The 15,569-nt window shown below is 42.3% G+C and overlaps 1 long non-coding RNA gene across 1 annotated transcript; it reads left to right on the forward strand.

Moving 5' to 3' along the window:
- Positions 1 to 697: 697 nt before the first annotated feature.
- LOC144113467 (uncharacterized) lies at positions 698 to 15,506 on the forward strand. Its single transcript, XR_013310805.1, has 4 exons — positions 698 to 1,076; positions 2,666 to 2,727; positions 3,350 to 3,481; positions 15,444 to 15,506. It is a non-coding gene; the product is annotated as an uncharacterized LOC144113467 (long non-coding RNA).
- Positions 15,507 to 15,569: the final 63 nt, after the last annotated feature.

The following is a 15,569-nucleotide window of genomic DNA, read 5'->3' on the forward strand; positions in this document are numbered from 1 at the left end:
ATAAGCTGCTTTGTCAGCTCCATTTCCCTTTGCCACTGCTCAAGCTATGGCTGCTGCGGGGATGCAACATGCATGCATCTGGAACAGCCAATGTTCCCATTTCCTACTGTGCATGTCATTTATTTCCTAATCAGTGTTAACTTTTTTCATGCGGCTTCAAGAACAGCACAAATTTTTTTAGTTACTTTATACAAAATATTCTCACGGACTCTGTTCATCCCTTTTGCCATGCCCATCGCCACGTCTTACATTTCGTCACTGTATTCTACAACCTTTGTCCGTAAAGTTTCGAGACTGGTTTATTTTCTCTATAAATGATTCCCCAAAACAAATGTTGGTGTTAGTGTTCCTGTATTACAGGAACACTAGTTGGTGTGTTTGTGTAGCGCCATCTTTTTGGGCTAACCTGAGTTATTTATGTTAATTGCTGTGGCAGCCACTAGATGGCACTACATGTAGAAAAATACATATAGAGTGAGTATAATAAACTGCACAACTCCAACCAAAAATTTTAACTTTAACCCAACGTTTCGAAGCCGACTCGGCTCCTTCATCAGGGGTGACTGAGGGCAGTAGCTAAGCGTCTCTAAGTATGAAGGAGAGGAGGGGGGGGGTCAAAGGAACGACAGCTGTGACGCGAAAGGTGCGGAGGAGGGGGAGGGGAGTTTAGGCTGTTAGTCACGCTGGCGCACTGCAGGGAGGTGGTGACGCGACTTTTTTTCGTTGAGTTGAAGAGCGAAGTCCCTGGGCATATACTGGGGGCAAGTTTCCTTTTGTGCGGTTGATATTGTTCGGGGTGGTTTGGATATGCCAGGATTCCAGAAGGAGCCTTTTGTGGTAATTTGTTTCGGTTCTGAGGATGCAGGTTTCTTCGAAGTTGATATGGTCGGAGTCCTCGGAATGTTCGGCTACTGGATTGCGTTCTCTTGCGAATTTGTGGACATTGTTTTTATGTTGCCGAATTCTTTCTTTGAAATTTTTGGTTTCGCCGATGTAGCTTGCATCGCAGTCGGCGCATGGAATTTTGCAGACAATGCCTTGCGTTCTTTCTCTCGGCGGCCGGTCTTTGGGAACAGGTAGGCAAAGCGCAACAGTGTTTGTGGGCTTGTGCGCAACAATGTGTTTTTGACGTTGAATGATTTTTTGAATAGTCTTTTGGGTAGTCGTTCATGATGAGTTCTTTGAATATCGTGCGTTGTTCTGTCAAGTTCTGTGCTGCAGTGTCTCAACTCATAGAGTCAGGTACCATGAGATAGGCACGTTGTGCGTTGCGTATGGAGAGGAGGAAACGGCTGAACACTTGATAATTTTCTGTAAAGGGCTTCACCCTACAGTGGAAAGCAGCAGGGCTGATTTATCCAAGGCATTGGAGTTTAAGGACAGTGAAGGGAAAGCAGATTTTATGCGGGTAGAAATAACCAAGCGAAGGTTATATGATTGGTGGCTAAAATCAAGAGAAGAGTAAAATTTCATAAGTCATGGCTAGGTGGCTTGAGCCACCACACGATTTAAAGGGTTCAGCCGTATCCATCCATCCATACATTGTCACTAGTCGTCTGTGCATTTTACTGTGAGTGAATGTGGAGAGATGGACGTCCACCTCAGAACAGCGTTTAAATATAAAATTCTGTGTGAAGCTTGGCAAGACAGCCACACAAATGTATGAGCTCCTTCGTGACGCTTACGGCAACGAGACATTATCACGGGCACGAGTTTTCGAGTGGCACAAGAGGTTTGCTTCGGGGAGAACATCAGTGGAAGATGACACAAGGCAGGGGCGCCCTTCAACCTCACGGAATGTAAACGTGGCTCGGATCAGGGAAATCGTACAGCAAGACTGCACCATTACAATCCGCATTCTATGAGATGCTCTCGACATTAGTAAGACAACATGCCATCAAATTTTCGTGAGAACTTGGGGAAACGAAAGCTGAATGCCACGCTTATGCCACACTCCCTCACACAGGACTATGTAGAAGGACACGCGGGCATCAGTGAGTGCTGATTTGCTCTCCGAGGCAGAGAAAGATGCTGCATTTGTCAACAGCATCACTGCTGAAGACGAAACATGGTGTTTTCAACACGATCCTCAAACAGAGGCAGAGTACCGATTGACAGTTTACAAGCTCTCCGGCGTCAAGAAAGATGCGGCGACAGAAGACCAAAACAAAGACGGTGCTGATAGTTGTGTCTTGTGTTTATGGCACATAGGCAACTGAGGCCATCATGTGCCAAGAACAAGGTATAGGAAAAGTCTTTTGGTGAATATTATAGAACAAGAATCATCCTTGCTCTACGGCCCTCAAACATTAATATTACCCAGTGAACACATACACAAATTTTATAAATGGCTACAAGTAAAAGCTTTAAAGGGCCGGGTAACCTCAGTAGCCTTCCTTGGCTGCGGAAGGACATCGAGGCTCTCAACCAATCAAAATAAAAGCCTCAGCTTTCTTATCAGGCCTGAGAAATTGGCTGAGGTGTACTAAAATTCAAACAAACCAGTGGGTAAAAATTTTGTCTCTTGAGAAATCCTGTTTCGTTAAGAAAGCTAAAAACACATGATATATTAACAATTGCATCATCTCCTAAAAGCAGTACGGGATGAAAAAAAAATGCATTTATTATAAAATTCAGTAAAATACATTTTTCTTATTTCTTCCAGTTCCATACAAGAGAATAAAATGTGGTTAACCGTGAGTTCATCTCCACATTCTTGGCAAACAGGTTTGTCTTGTTTTGTTAGTAGGAAGTTGTGCGTAAGGTGCGTGTGGCCTATTCGGAGACGGCATAAGATCACTTCCTTGAAACGTTCTTGGTGCACACACGACTTAAATTCACCTAAAACTGGTTTTACCAAGTGTAGTTTATTTTTGACCTCATTGTTCCAAGCCGACTGCCATTTTTTTTCTTAGTTTCCTTGCTACTAATTTCATGCAATCATTAAACGGCATATTTACTTTCATTATTTCCTTGCCACGAGCTTTACCAGCACACACATCTGCTCTCTCATTGCCTTTTATTCCCACATGACTCGGGACCCAGCACAGTTTTATATTTTGTCCTTGAGCTGTACTACGTTGTGTATGATGTCACCGAGCAGAGGGGAGCTTGCATTTTTAGAATGGAGAGCTCTAAGTACACTTAAGGAGTCTGTGTAGATAACAGCATTTTTGAGGTTTTCTATGGTCATCCATACTGCGTAGCACTCCATGGTGAAGATGGAGGAACACTGTGGTAGTCTTACTATTTGCTCCGAATTTCCTCGTACCACTGCGCTTCCTACGCAACTATCTGTTTTTGATCCATCAGTATAAAATTCTGTAAAACTACTGTATTTTTCTTCAAGGGCACGGAATTCTTGTAATATATGTTGCTGTGGAGTTCGCTTTTTACGGCAATGTGCAAGAGTGAGGTCACAGATTACAAGAAAATTGAACCATGGAGGGAGGCAGTGGACCACGTCTTCGAGCAACGCCAGGTAATGCATCCATTACGCCGAGGTTTTTGCACATATCTTGTTCTTAGCGAAATCAGCCATCAATGGCCCTGTTGCCCATGGCATTCCAAACCTCACACTTCTGACCACGTCCCGTTATGAACGTTACCAAATTCACCATTACCTGAGCCATGAGCCCATCCTTCATCTAGTATCTAGTCAATAAACCAGAAATTCAGCCAAGGCCCACTGCGGGAGTAAAATGTTTCTTTCCAATGAACCTAACATTTCTAATGCTGTCATTATATGGCAGTTCCATTGACTTTGTATTTCCCACATACCACGGCTTCATGAGAGGTGGCTCACTCACACTCGCAGCCACTCACTCAGACTCTTGTCCACTTACAATTGCTCATCATCAGCCTGACTACGCCCACAGCAGGACAAAAGGCTTCTCCCATATCTCTCCAATCAACCCTGTTCTGTGCCAACTGTGGCCATGGTTCCTATCCACGCAAACTTCTTAATCTCATTTGCCCACCTAACTTTCTGCTGCCCCCTGCTGTGCTTGCCTTCAATTGGTTTGTTCATATGGGAGGTTGTGGCCAAATACTGGACCAGGGTGGTGAAATCCTATTCTGGTGACGGAGTGCGTTGTCGGTTCTGGTCACCGAGGTCAGGCGCACCCCACGACTGATAATGCAATTCCATCGACACACGGAATTTTTTTTTAACCGGTGGAGAATAGTGCAGCACAGGGATTCGAACCCCGGTCCTTTCACTCACTCAGCTCACTCGCTTTCACGCCTACCTGCCTTAACATCTACTTACTTACTCATGTTCACATCCGCCCTCAGACATTTACGTTCGTTCACTGTTTCGTTGTTTGCTGACAATGGAAGAGATAAGATTACTGCCACGGCCGATGACGCACGTGGCTCGCCTAGCATTATTAAGCTTGGCACCAGCGTAAGTGGAAGACAAGACACAGAAAAGGCACGCAGGACAATCGCTGGCCCGTGTGCCTCTTCTGTGTCTTTTTACTTAAGCTGGTGCCAAGCTTAATAATGAATCACCAACTCGCTCAACTTTCTGCATTACTTGAAGTCCCTTAGCGTAGCCTGGGTTGCACAGATGTGCTGGTGAGCCACCCAGGGCTGTCAGGTTCCTTGTCCAATTTTCACAGTTTTGACGCTTGAATGAAGTGGTCACCTGTCACGCATCTTCCATGGCCCGAACCAATGTTATGCATGACTACTCACGCGTTTGCTGCTAAGACGATGAGTGCCTTGCCTGCTGATGGCAGCTGAGATGCTTAGCTACGCTGGTTTGGACTGTGGGGTTTAACAGCCCAAAGCGACTCGGGCTATGAGAGGCGTCATAGTGGAGGGCTGTGGATAATTTCGACCACCTGGGGCTCTTTAACGGGCACCGACATCGCACAGTACACGAGTGCAGGATTTTGACTTGAAACGCTACTGCCACTGCCGGGATCGAACCCACATCTTTTGGGTTGGCAGCAGAGCACCATAACCACTCAGCCACCGCGGCATTGAAACCGAAACAGGTGAGAGTAGAAATTCAATGTGGTTTTAGTTTGGTTTTATAGGTTTAACATCCCAAAGCTAATCAGGCCATGAGGGTTGCTGTGGTAGAGGGCACCAAATAATTTCAACCACATGGAGTTCATTGACATGCAGAGACATTGCACAGTACATGGACCTCTAGTTTTACCACCATCGAAATGTGCCCACCGCAGCAGGGATTGAACCCGTGTCAGAAGAAAATCAATTATAAATTATATAGCAGTCATAGGCAAACACCACATGGTGATCCATATACACTAATGTTTGGTGCATCATACGAAAGATGGAAACACACAGCTGCAGTTGTAAGCCGAATAAGCTTGGCATTATTGCATTTGTGTTCAGTAAAGGCACAGAAGAGTGAGCAGGTGAAAGATGTATGGGTAGTTTCTTCAGAATTTACATTAAAGGGACCGAAGACTAACCAAAATGTGCCTTGAGGTTGTGGCGGAAATGATGTGTTGCCTCATGTAGTAGAATTGAGCTTTGCAATATGAAAGAAAGATTTATAATTTTAATTTTTTGTTGAAAATTGCATAAAACAAACAAATGCCACATTGCAGCGAGACCTTGCCGCTATATCAGTGTATCCCACGATGTGACCACATCTCAGTAAAATATTATATTTGTTGAGTGTAGAATTTGTTTTCTCTCTCGGAAGTGTTCGTCATATTTTATTTTAGTTTATGCTCTCTCGAATGCGTCCTTCGATGGAAAGGAATCCTCCCTTCGCACTGCCAGTGAGGTGCTTCGAGCTTTTGTCACCAGATGCCCAAAGTGTTCTGCATTTGTTGGTTGAAGCAGTAACAAAAGTTTCGTCGACAAGGCGCACATCACTGTGCCATAACAGCATTTGGTACGGAAACTGAAATGGATGCTGTTCTATAGAAGAAAATGGTAAAATTAGTCTGGCAGGTGTGATCTTCATTACTTTTCAGAATGCATCACTTTTGTCGGCGTGAAACAGCCATTCACTCACTGATCATGGTTTCCAGCTTCTTCGGGATACATAGAAACGGGCATTCGGTGATCAAAAAGTTTTCAATTACATCTTCTACAGCGTTTCTGACAAAAGCGTTGTGAAATTGAGTACCTTAGAAACACGTTTTCCATTGTGATGAGAAAAATTGCGTTTAAAGTTCAGCTGTTGGCGCGCTTACAGATTGAGAGACAGGTAGAGTGCTGGGAAGCATGCAGTTTCTGGATGCTTGACAATATCATACTGAGGACAACTCTGTAATGCATACGACTTATGCGTCACATACTCTGTGTGTATTTGACAAGGTCTAGATCACATGAACTGTCAAGAGAAGCAGCTGGGGCATGCTGCGCTGATGGTTTTATGCTGTAGATCATCAGGTGTCCCAAGTCAAGCAGCCAACAGGAGAGGTGTCCTACCAAGGAGATGGTGATTACAGCCCTTGCAAAACTCCTGAGAATGGTGTTGAAGAGCCCCAGAACTCTCCATCAACACCAGCCAGCATCGCTCTTGGTGGTGCCCCATTGCAACCATTGGCTACCAATGAACCCAACAGACATTCCAAAATAATGCAGGGGGCCCTTTCAACCTCACCTCACTAAGCTGCCTACACCCTGAGTCAGGAAATTATTTGCAAAAATTCTGCCCAGGATGGTATAAAGGGCCCCCCTGGCTTCGGTGCAGCACTAGAAAGAAAAAGATATGGCGTGCTGCTTTTCCTATGCAGCTTTCCCACCACAAAAAGACTGATTTATATTTTGTACCCACAGGTTGCAGAACATACAAAAAAGCATGGAAACTCAAATCCATTGAATCGTTTTGACCCTGGTGTTCTCGCGTGACAGCAAATATTTTTTGATGTCCTATATTCACGAGTCACCGAGAATAAACTTGCAACAGGTACCGAAAAGGCCGCCTTGTTTATATGCGGTCCACATTTCATGCTGTTGTACTTTTTGCTGTGCTTTAAATTGACAACAAAGATGGGGCACGATACAAATCAACAATTTTGTGAGGTGCAAATGTTCCAATATTGTTTATTCTCTAAATAGTATCTTAAGTATGCTAAGAATTTTGTACCTTTCCTTCACCCTTACCATAGAGTCTTCTGCCTGACAATAATAACAGTATAGAGGACCATTGTTTACCGAACCAGGGAACAGGCCAGTCAGACAGAAGCTGACAATATTCAACTCCTTGTGCAACAGGGAACAGAGACATTGCAGAAACTTGCTGATATGCTCAACAGGATGGAGTCGACAGAGGAGAAAATGAGCATTCACAGTTCAAGACAATACGACATCTTAGAAACAATAAAACAGCAAGCTGTAACAGTTGGGAGCACAGAAGAATCGAAATTTTTATCAGGGCAGTACGGTGACATGGAAAAAACTGCGGAAAAGAAAAAAACATTGCAGAGCTTTGTAAACACGTGCGAACTTCACAAACAACTGGATAAAAGTGTTCATGAGACGAAACAACTAAAGATAGCTGTAAATGATGTTGAACAGTATTCATGGCGCAAGAACATTGAAATACACGGCGTCCCTTTCAAAGAAAATGAAGATATCTTCAGTGTTTTGGCATCCGTTTCACAAAAGATTGTTTTGCCCCCACCATATTCCAAGAAAGTCGAAGCTGCTCACAGGTTAAAAGCTAAAGAAGGAAAAATTCCAGTAATCTTGGTCCGCTTCGATGATCGAAATGTTCGCAAGTCATGGGCCACGAAGAGAGATGCATTGAAATTGGAAGACATTTGCATCAACGACAACCTGACTCGTCGTGTTCGACAGTTGTGGTGAGCTGCAAAATCAAAAGCACGTGAAAGAGATTTCAAATTCACGTGGACAAGAAACGGCAAGGTCTTCATGAGAAAGAAAGAGGAAGACAAAGTCATTCGAATTCAGTCATTAGATGACTTAGAAGGAGTGTAATGTGTGCACAAATTTTACAGACCTATACGGATGGCACGTGTATGCAAAGCAGTTTGCGTTCAAAAAGGGTATAAGAAATGCGTCGATTTACTTCATGCCAATATAAGAAGTATTCATAAGCATTGGAATGAATTTCTTTTACATTTATTCGAGAAGCCATAGCAAACAGATGTAATAGCATTCACAGAAATGAATGCAGATGAACCTACATGTGAAACATGAGTTGTCAGCTTATCAGTCACATTACTTTTGCCATGAAACTGGTCGAGGAGGCAGCATTCTGCTGTACACTAGAAACGAATGGATTATTGAACGCATCGCCATACCTGCACAACACATGGAAACAGTGATTGTAAATATAATGTCTCATGAACACACTTTTGTCATCTGTGCAGTTTACCGTCTGCCTAGTGGGTCAATAGGTGAGTTGTTGTTCGAGTTTGAAAAACATCTGGGAAACTTGACCATAAGGACAATTTAGTACTAGCAGGTGATTTCAACATAGATACTCTGTACTTGAAGAAAGTCTGAGTGACTACCTGGATACTTTAGCCAATTATAATTTAGAACACGTAATCACTGGTGTTACGTGCGAAGAATATCTGAAGGAAAAACTTAACAGATCATGCATTGATCATATTGTGTTTAGAAGTAATATTTTGACATCTTTTTCTGATATTGTGAGTAAAAAATGAGCGGATCATTACTATACCTCCCTAGTGTTTTTAAATAACGGCATAGGTGCAGATGCTGGTACGGTTATGCGCCTAATCGAAATTGTTGACAATAGGTCAGTGATATGATTCAGAGCTGCGACTGGAATTCACTGTCAGCCGGTGATCATATAGAACTATATCACATGGTTGTAAACAAATTTAATGAAATATACAAAAACTCAAGAAAATGAGTGAAAATAAAACAGAAAGAAAAATAAATTGATCATCAAAGAGATTTTAGACCTTTATTTTTTTAAATAAAAAGCTTGGAAAAGATGTAAAATAAACCTGACGATGATACTCTTAGGAAAGAGTTTTGGGCCCTAAGCAGTCAGGTTACAGCAAAGCTTAGATGAGCAAACAAAAGATATTTTACGAAAAAATTAGCCCAAGCAGAAGGGAATGCCAAAAGAACCTGGTCATGTTTGGATCAATTAATGGGGCGTAGTACAGACCACAATGTAGATAAAATGCTCCAAAAAGCGTTTGATGACTCATGGTACAATTGAACTTTGTGAAAATTTTAACAATTATTTTTTAACTGAACCTGCATTGATAAGACAGAAAATGCACCCTGAAGATCTGAATGAGCTCAAAGAAGAAAGTAATATATACCCTGCATACTTACCCGAAATGACTCGCTTTGATTTGTTTGATATTATACACGATCCCATTCAATAAACCAGCTGGATACGATGAAATAAGGCCTCGTGACCTGATCCTTAATATCAACAAGTTTACTAACTTGCTGTTACGTATTGTAAATGGTGTACGTGCTATAGCCAAAATGCCTGAAGAACTGAAAATTTCATTTGCTTGACCTGTGCATAAAAAAGTGAAAATCAGCTAAATTAGTAACTATAGACCAATAGCCGTTCTTCCTGTAATAACGCATATAATAAAAAAATACCTTCATGGAATTATGATCAGTTTCTGTGATAAACACTCACTATTAGCTAATACACAGTATGGATTTCGAAAACATCGCAATTCTACAACATTATTAGATTTCAATGATTTCGTTTGTGCACCTCTAGATAGCAATGAAATAACACTAACATTCGTACACATGACTAAAGCCTTCAATACTATCGATCATAGGAGTTTAATTGAAAAACTAAACTTACTGGGAATTAGAGGCAAGTTTGCTGCATTCTTTGTAGACTACATAACTGGATGGTTGCAAGTAGTAAAAATAGGAGTGTCAATTAGCAATAAAAAGTTAATAGAGTGTGGAGTTCCACAAGGCTCAACAATTGGGCCCTTCTTTTCAACATTTATATAAATAACCTGAATACCTTAAATCTTTCATCATAGTTATTTCAGTACACTGATGATACAGCACTGGTACTTACCCATTCATCTTGTGACTATGCGTTATCCGCAATGCAAGATGTAAGCAGAATAATAAATTGGATGTCTAAAAATTACATATACGTAAATCGTGATAATACAAAGTTCATGTGCATTAGGAATCCTCACAAGTGCGTTGAACTTAATGGCGAATTAAGGCTTCATGGACTGCGATGTGACAATTGCTGTTGCATCCCAGTTAATTATACCCACTCTGTCGAATATATGGGTCTGCGCATGGATGAGTTCTTAACCTGGGATGAACATGTCATATACATTTGTAAAAGGTTAAGGCAAGTTGCGGCATACATATACAAATTACCAGGAGCAACTGTCAAAATGTGTTACAATGTGTTTCAGTCTGTAGGCCGAAGCATCCTATGATCCGCTATAACAATCTACGGCAGCTGCTCTGTTACTCGGCAAACAAAAGTTAATGAACTGCAGCGTAAGATTTCCAGAAATATTGTGTACGGGACACAACTCAATAATAGACAATATGAAGATATCATGAATGATTTAAGCCTATTGAATTTAAGACAGATATCAATATGTAATTCTAACAACAAATTATTATGACAAGTTCCAAAAAACCTGTGAACAAAGGACACTAAAGCCAAAGGAAAGACTTATGATTCCATGAGTTTATACTAATTATGGGAAAAGAACTTGTAGGTATTATTTATCACAGTTTAACAGCTTACCTGAAGAGCTCCTGAGTATCAGCGACAGAAAAAAAGCAAAATTCTTGTTAAACTGGGTACTTTCATGATAGAATTTTTCCTTTTACTATTTTTTCTCTTTCTCTCCTGCTTGCCATAATCGTGTTTCCCAAAGCGTTGCCAGTCTTTTTATGTCACTCTTTTGTACTTATTTTATTTGTTTATTTCATTTTTCTTATCAGTCTCATGAGCATGACTGTGTCTTCAGTTACTTAGAAAATGAAAAGTGCACTTGTAGAATTGGTTGCATTTAAGGGGCAGTGTATAATTATTTTCTGCTTTTTGGCTCCATTACTCAGCAAAACTGTGTTTGAAAACTGTCACTAATTTCGTGATGTTTTATTCTTGTACTTCTGCATATTGTTATGTCTTTGAACTCTGTACAAAGTGTGGCATCACTTTTTTGAGGATATACTTGCTCGCCTTTTTTTAAGTGTTGATTTATGAGTCAACTGAGTATATTTGTGAGCGTTTCGTTGTCCGGTGTATGGTGTGCACTGCTTCTGCTGGCCCACCCACAAGCACCAAGGTGTTTAGGTGCGGCAGAAAAATCTAAATGTAAAATTGCGGACAATAAAGCTTCTATTCTATTCAAGCCTATTCCTGAAAGGACACAAGAGCTTGCTGGCTATTGTGTTATTCAAGTGATGTGACAGTTTGATTTTTGACAGTTTCATTTTTAAAGAAGTGAAATTGCACCTGGGCCTTTATGTCAAAGTGAAAAGATACAGGTGTATATCTGCGGAAGCTCTCTGTGGAATAGTCAGAACCCTGCGCTTGATTACATAAACCCCGGATGTAGTGCATATGCTGGCACCAACTGATGCTGTCTGGCTACATAGAAAGCACAGGAGTCCATCATGTTCTTCACTGTGCCCATGAAAAAGGTCATTCTTTTGTGCATCTTGACAGAACAAAGATGTTTGCTATGACCTTATCAGCCACTGGCCATTTGTGGCAAACAGACACCTTTTTACCTGAAAAATTTTTAACTGTGAATTAAAGACTAGAGTTGATAATACAAGGTGTAATCAATAAATTTCGCTTCTTGCCTTGCAATTTATTAATTGAAGAAATAGAAGGAAGTTACATTTAAAAGTATGTTTGCAATGAATTTAGTCCCAACTTTTCTACAGTCTCCACTAGTGGTAGTAACTACGGTTACTAGTGCATCTGTTGACTACACTAAGTGCACACTGCATAGGTGACCTATTCATGAGATGAAAAGTTCGTAGCCTTCAAATTTCCTTCATCCTGGGGAAGCAGACAGAAGCTCGTTGGTATAAGGTCTGAGCCTAGGGTGGGTGAAGCAAAGCACGTGTTCTTATCCTTTTAATGCACAAGTGGTGGAAGTGTACTCCTGTTGCTAGGGGCTATATTGAGAATTGATGTGCTGATGGAAAGAGGACTGTGCATCTCAGGAAGTGGAGCAGCCAAATACTCTAGTGACTGCGGAATGGCCGCACATGTTCTCATTCACATGGACAATTTGTCTATATAGTACCGGTAGCACATAGTACAGTTTTTTGAAGGCTGCATGGACAGTAATGGAAAAGGTATGCCACAAATGCACAGGCTAACAATATGAAAGCGTGCCAAATTTAGCAACTTCCTTGCTTCTTGCACATTGCTGAGAAATGACCTGTTTCAAACACTTGGCATCATGTTCTTTTCTGCATCCGTGTCCTTTTCTGCCCGGTTCCATAAAAGATGAATTACCAAGAAGCCCGGACTTCTGTTTTAGCGAACAACCAGAAATTTTGAACAGATAATGCAGTGGTAACCGCACATTTATGGGTCAAGGAAACTTAACACGTCACATACCTGCACACGCATTAAGACATCCCAAATCTTTCCATCAAAAGGTGTTTTGTTTTGCTTGTCTTGTTCCAAATTCTGTCTCCAGAATTTTGTTTTTTCCAACTAATAGACTGTCTGTGCACTTGAATAGTTCACTGAAAGCATTCTAGGTAAAAACCTCCATTGACCATGGTGGTTGGGCATCCGCCTCGCATGCGGTAGGTGCAGGGTTCGATCCCCAGTGCCGCCGGGTACCCACTGGTGATACAGTGGGTACAAGCTTTCCCCTGGTCTGGTGCTCGGCTTATTTAGGGTGAAATGCTTGGGAAATGGGTCTTTGACCCCACCTTGAGAAATGAAAATTACCTTGTGCCATGGCGCTCTTAGGCCATAGATGCTCTTGCACCATAAAAATCTATTATTATCATCATTATCATCCATTGATCATTCTGAATTGCTTAACTGATTTCTATTGCAACTCTTCTGTAGTGACTGCTGGGTACACACCATTACAAGAAATTGCAGTTTGGGCTGACTCAACAAATAGATGTATTATTACTGTGGAGCAATAAAGTTTTGTTACTATTATTACATAGAACTGTTAGCAATCTGTTCCTCAAAAAAATGGATTTTTTCAAATGTGTGCCGTATGCAAGATTGCTCTTGACAAATGATGCTTGACAAATGACCACTATCTGCCTTTGACAGCCATATCTGCTGCATTATAAAAATCAAAATGGAACAGATACACTCAAGAGCCATCTATCGGGAAAATATCCAGCATCCATACAGCAGTTTGTCTTTGCATGTCATCTATGGACAATATCTGTTAAAAGCCACAGATGATTTTAACAGATTTGATGATTTAGCCCCACTTCCCATGCTTATTATAACATACAGGCTTTAGAGGGTGGGTTAGGGAAATTTTCTGACAGATCAATGGGAGTGGTTTTAGGGCTGCATCATGTGTTACCCAGATTACCTAGCCAAAGTGTCACTTTTGCTGCGTTACGTTGTCTCCAAGAACGATGCACAACGGGGTAGCAAACATGCGTACCCCGCGTGGCCGCAGCAGCCGCGGCGTCGTGCAAACGCACGCGCGCCCCGCCGCTGCCGCAGGCAGCGGGGGGGATGCTGCCCGCTGCTGGTAACAGCCGGCCGCGAGAATCGCTCAGCCAATCAGGCAGCGTCTCTCCTCCTCGTTTCAGTGCTTTCCTAGCTTCTTGCGGCGCATTCGCGTTCATCCGAAAAAAATACGCGAATCGCGGTATTGGATAAAGACCTAGCAGGAACTTCTCGCGGAACAGTCTTGGTAAGCGATCCCATTCCGCAACAAGAACGCACGTGCGCGTTTGGGCAGCGTCTGGTACTGCGCTATGTATATATAAAACTCGCGGAGTGTGTACACTGTGGCATATGCCGATATATATGTTTCTTTCCTCGTGGGATCTGCGCACAGATCGAACTGCTTTTATGTCGTCTTGCTCGTGTGACCTGACTTAAGGCGACAGGAGAAACAAGCGATAACTCATAGACGCCAAGCCCTCAGCCGCGTTCCAGCTGCAGTTTGGCGTACGCGTGCACAGAAGAAAGTTTCATGGCGAGGTCTTATCGTTAAGGGTAGACAGCTGGGCTAGTTGGTTGTTTGCATTATTATGGAACATGGTACCAGCGCGAGACAATTAGGACGAAGAGAGAAGACAACACGAACGTCTTCCTTCGTCCTTGTCTCTTGCGCTGGTACCATGTTACATAATAATGAGGTCTTATCATCGGCTAACTTTGACGCCTGACGTGCGCCCATCAGTTTGCTGAAAAGAAAACAGTAGTTGCTTGCGGTTGTTTTGGTCAGGTGTCATTCCTGAGGTGGTGCGAGCGTTGCCGGGCCGAAGGGGTTGAGAGCCCGGTATGTCAGTTCCGAGTGACTCGGACATCGGTGATCGAGGTGTGCCAGAGACTGCGGGCAAGCGCACAAATCGAGTGTGCTGCAAAGAAGCCCGCTTTCATGGTGATGATCCACACTTTACTTTTCCCTGTGTGGTAATATGCCTGAGCCTTTGCCGCTTTCGCACTCGAGCCCACCAGTACTGAAATTGCCCGTCCTGTTGTAATACGCAACCACAACCTCCCAGCCTGCTGCCCCTGAAGGCTGCAAAACATCTTCGTAAACAGTGGCTAGAGCTGAGAATGTCGGGCTTCAGACAGGCCATTGTTGGAGGCAACTTGCCAGGTTTAAATATGATAAAAGTTTGTGAAGTGAGGATAGCACAGCTGGGTTCCTGGGCGAGCTGTGGAGCATTATCTGGCATATAATAGAACTTAACATTTGGGGGCTGATGAGGCTTTTACAGTGATGTGTAATAAACATGTCTTGTGCTATGGGACCTTCTTGGTAGGGAAACTCTGAGTAGTGTTCTTGATTCATAAACAATAAGCAGAGGGGTATGTTGAAGAATTCTGCAGTATTAAGGAGATGGCACTGGTCATAGTAAAGTTCAATAAAGGTACAAGTTGATGATAGTACAGGCCTCTGCAATTTACATCCAGTCATGATGGTCTGGTAACTATTTCAGTGAAAAGGTCATTTTTTGTAATTAACCAAAATTATGGTTCATGGTTTAGATTTTAGAATATGCAAGAGGGAACTGCCAACTAAAATACCTTGTTTGTCTAAGCTCGTTGTAGACATTTCTTCTTTTTCAATATTTATACAGAGCATGTAAAGAAAGTCATTGTTGTAAAGTTGCTGGGCCATCAAAGCTTTTTTATTCATCATTGTCATCCTAACTTACGTTCACTGCAGGACAAAGACCTCATCCATATCCCTTCAATTAATCACGTATCTAGTCCACCCACCAAACTCTGCTGCCCCCTGCGACGCTTACCTTCTCTTGCGATCTATTCCATTTTTCAGTGGTGGCCTGTCAGGATCCAGAGATTCTTCGCATCCTCTGCTGTGCTTTGCAGCTGCTGAGGGCTGAGGGTAAATTGCTGTTTTCATATAGGAGGAGGTGGTGATATAGCCATACCCTTTTGAAGC

Source organism: Amblyomma americanum, chromosome 1 (assembly GCF_052857255.1).
Source record: "Amblyomma americanum isolate KBUSLIRL-KWMA chromosome 1, ASM5285725v1, whole genome shotgun sequence".
NCBI lineage: Eukaryota > Metazoa > Arthropoda > Arachnida > Ixodida > Ixodidae > Amblyomma > Amblyomma americanum.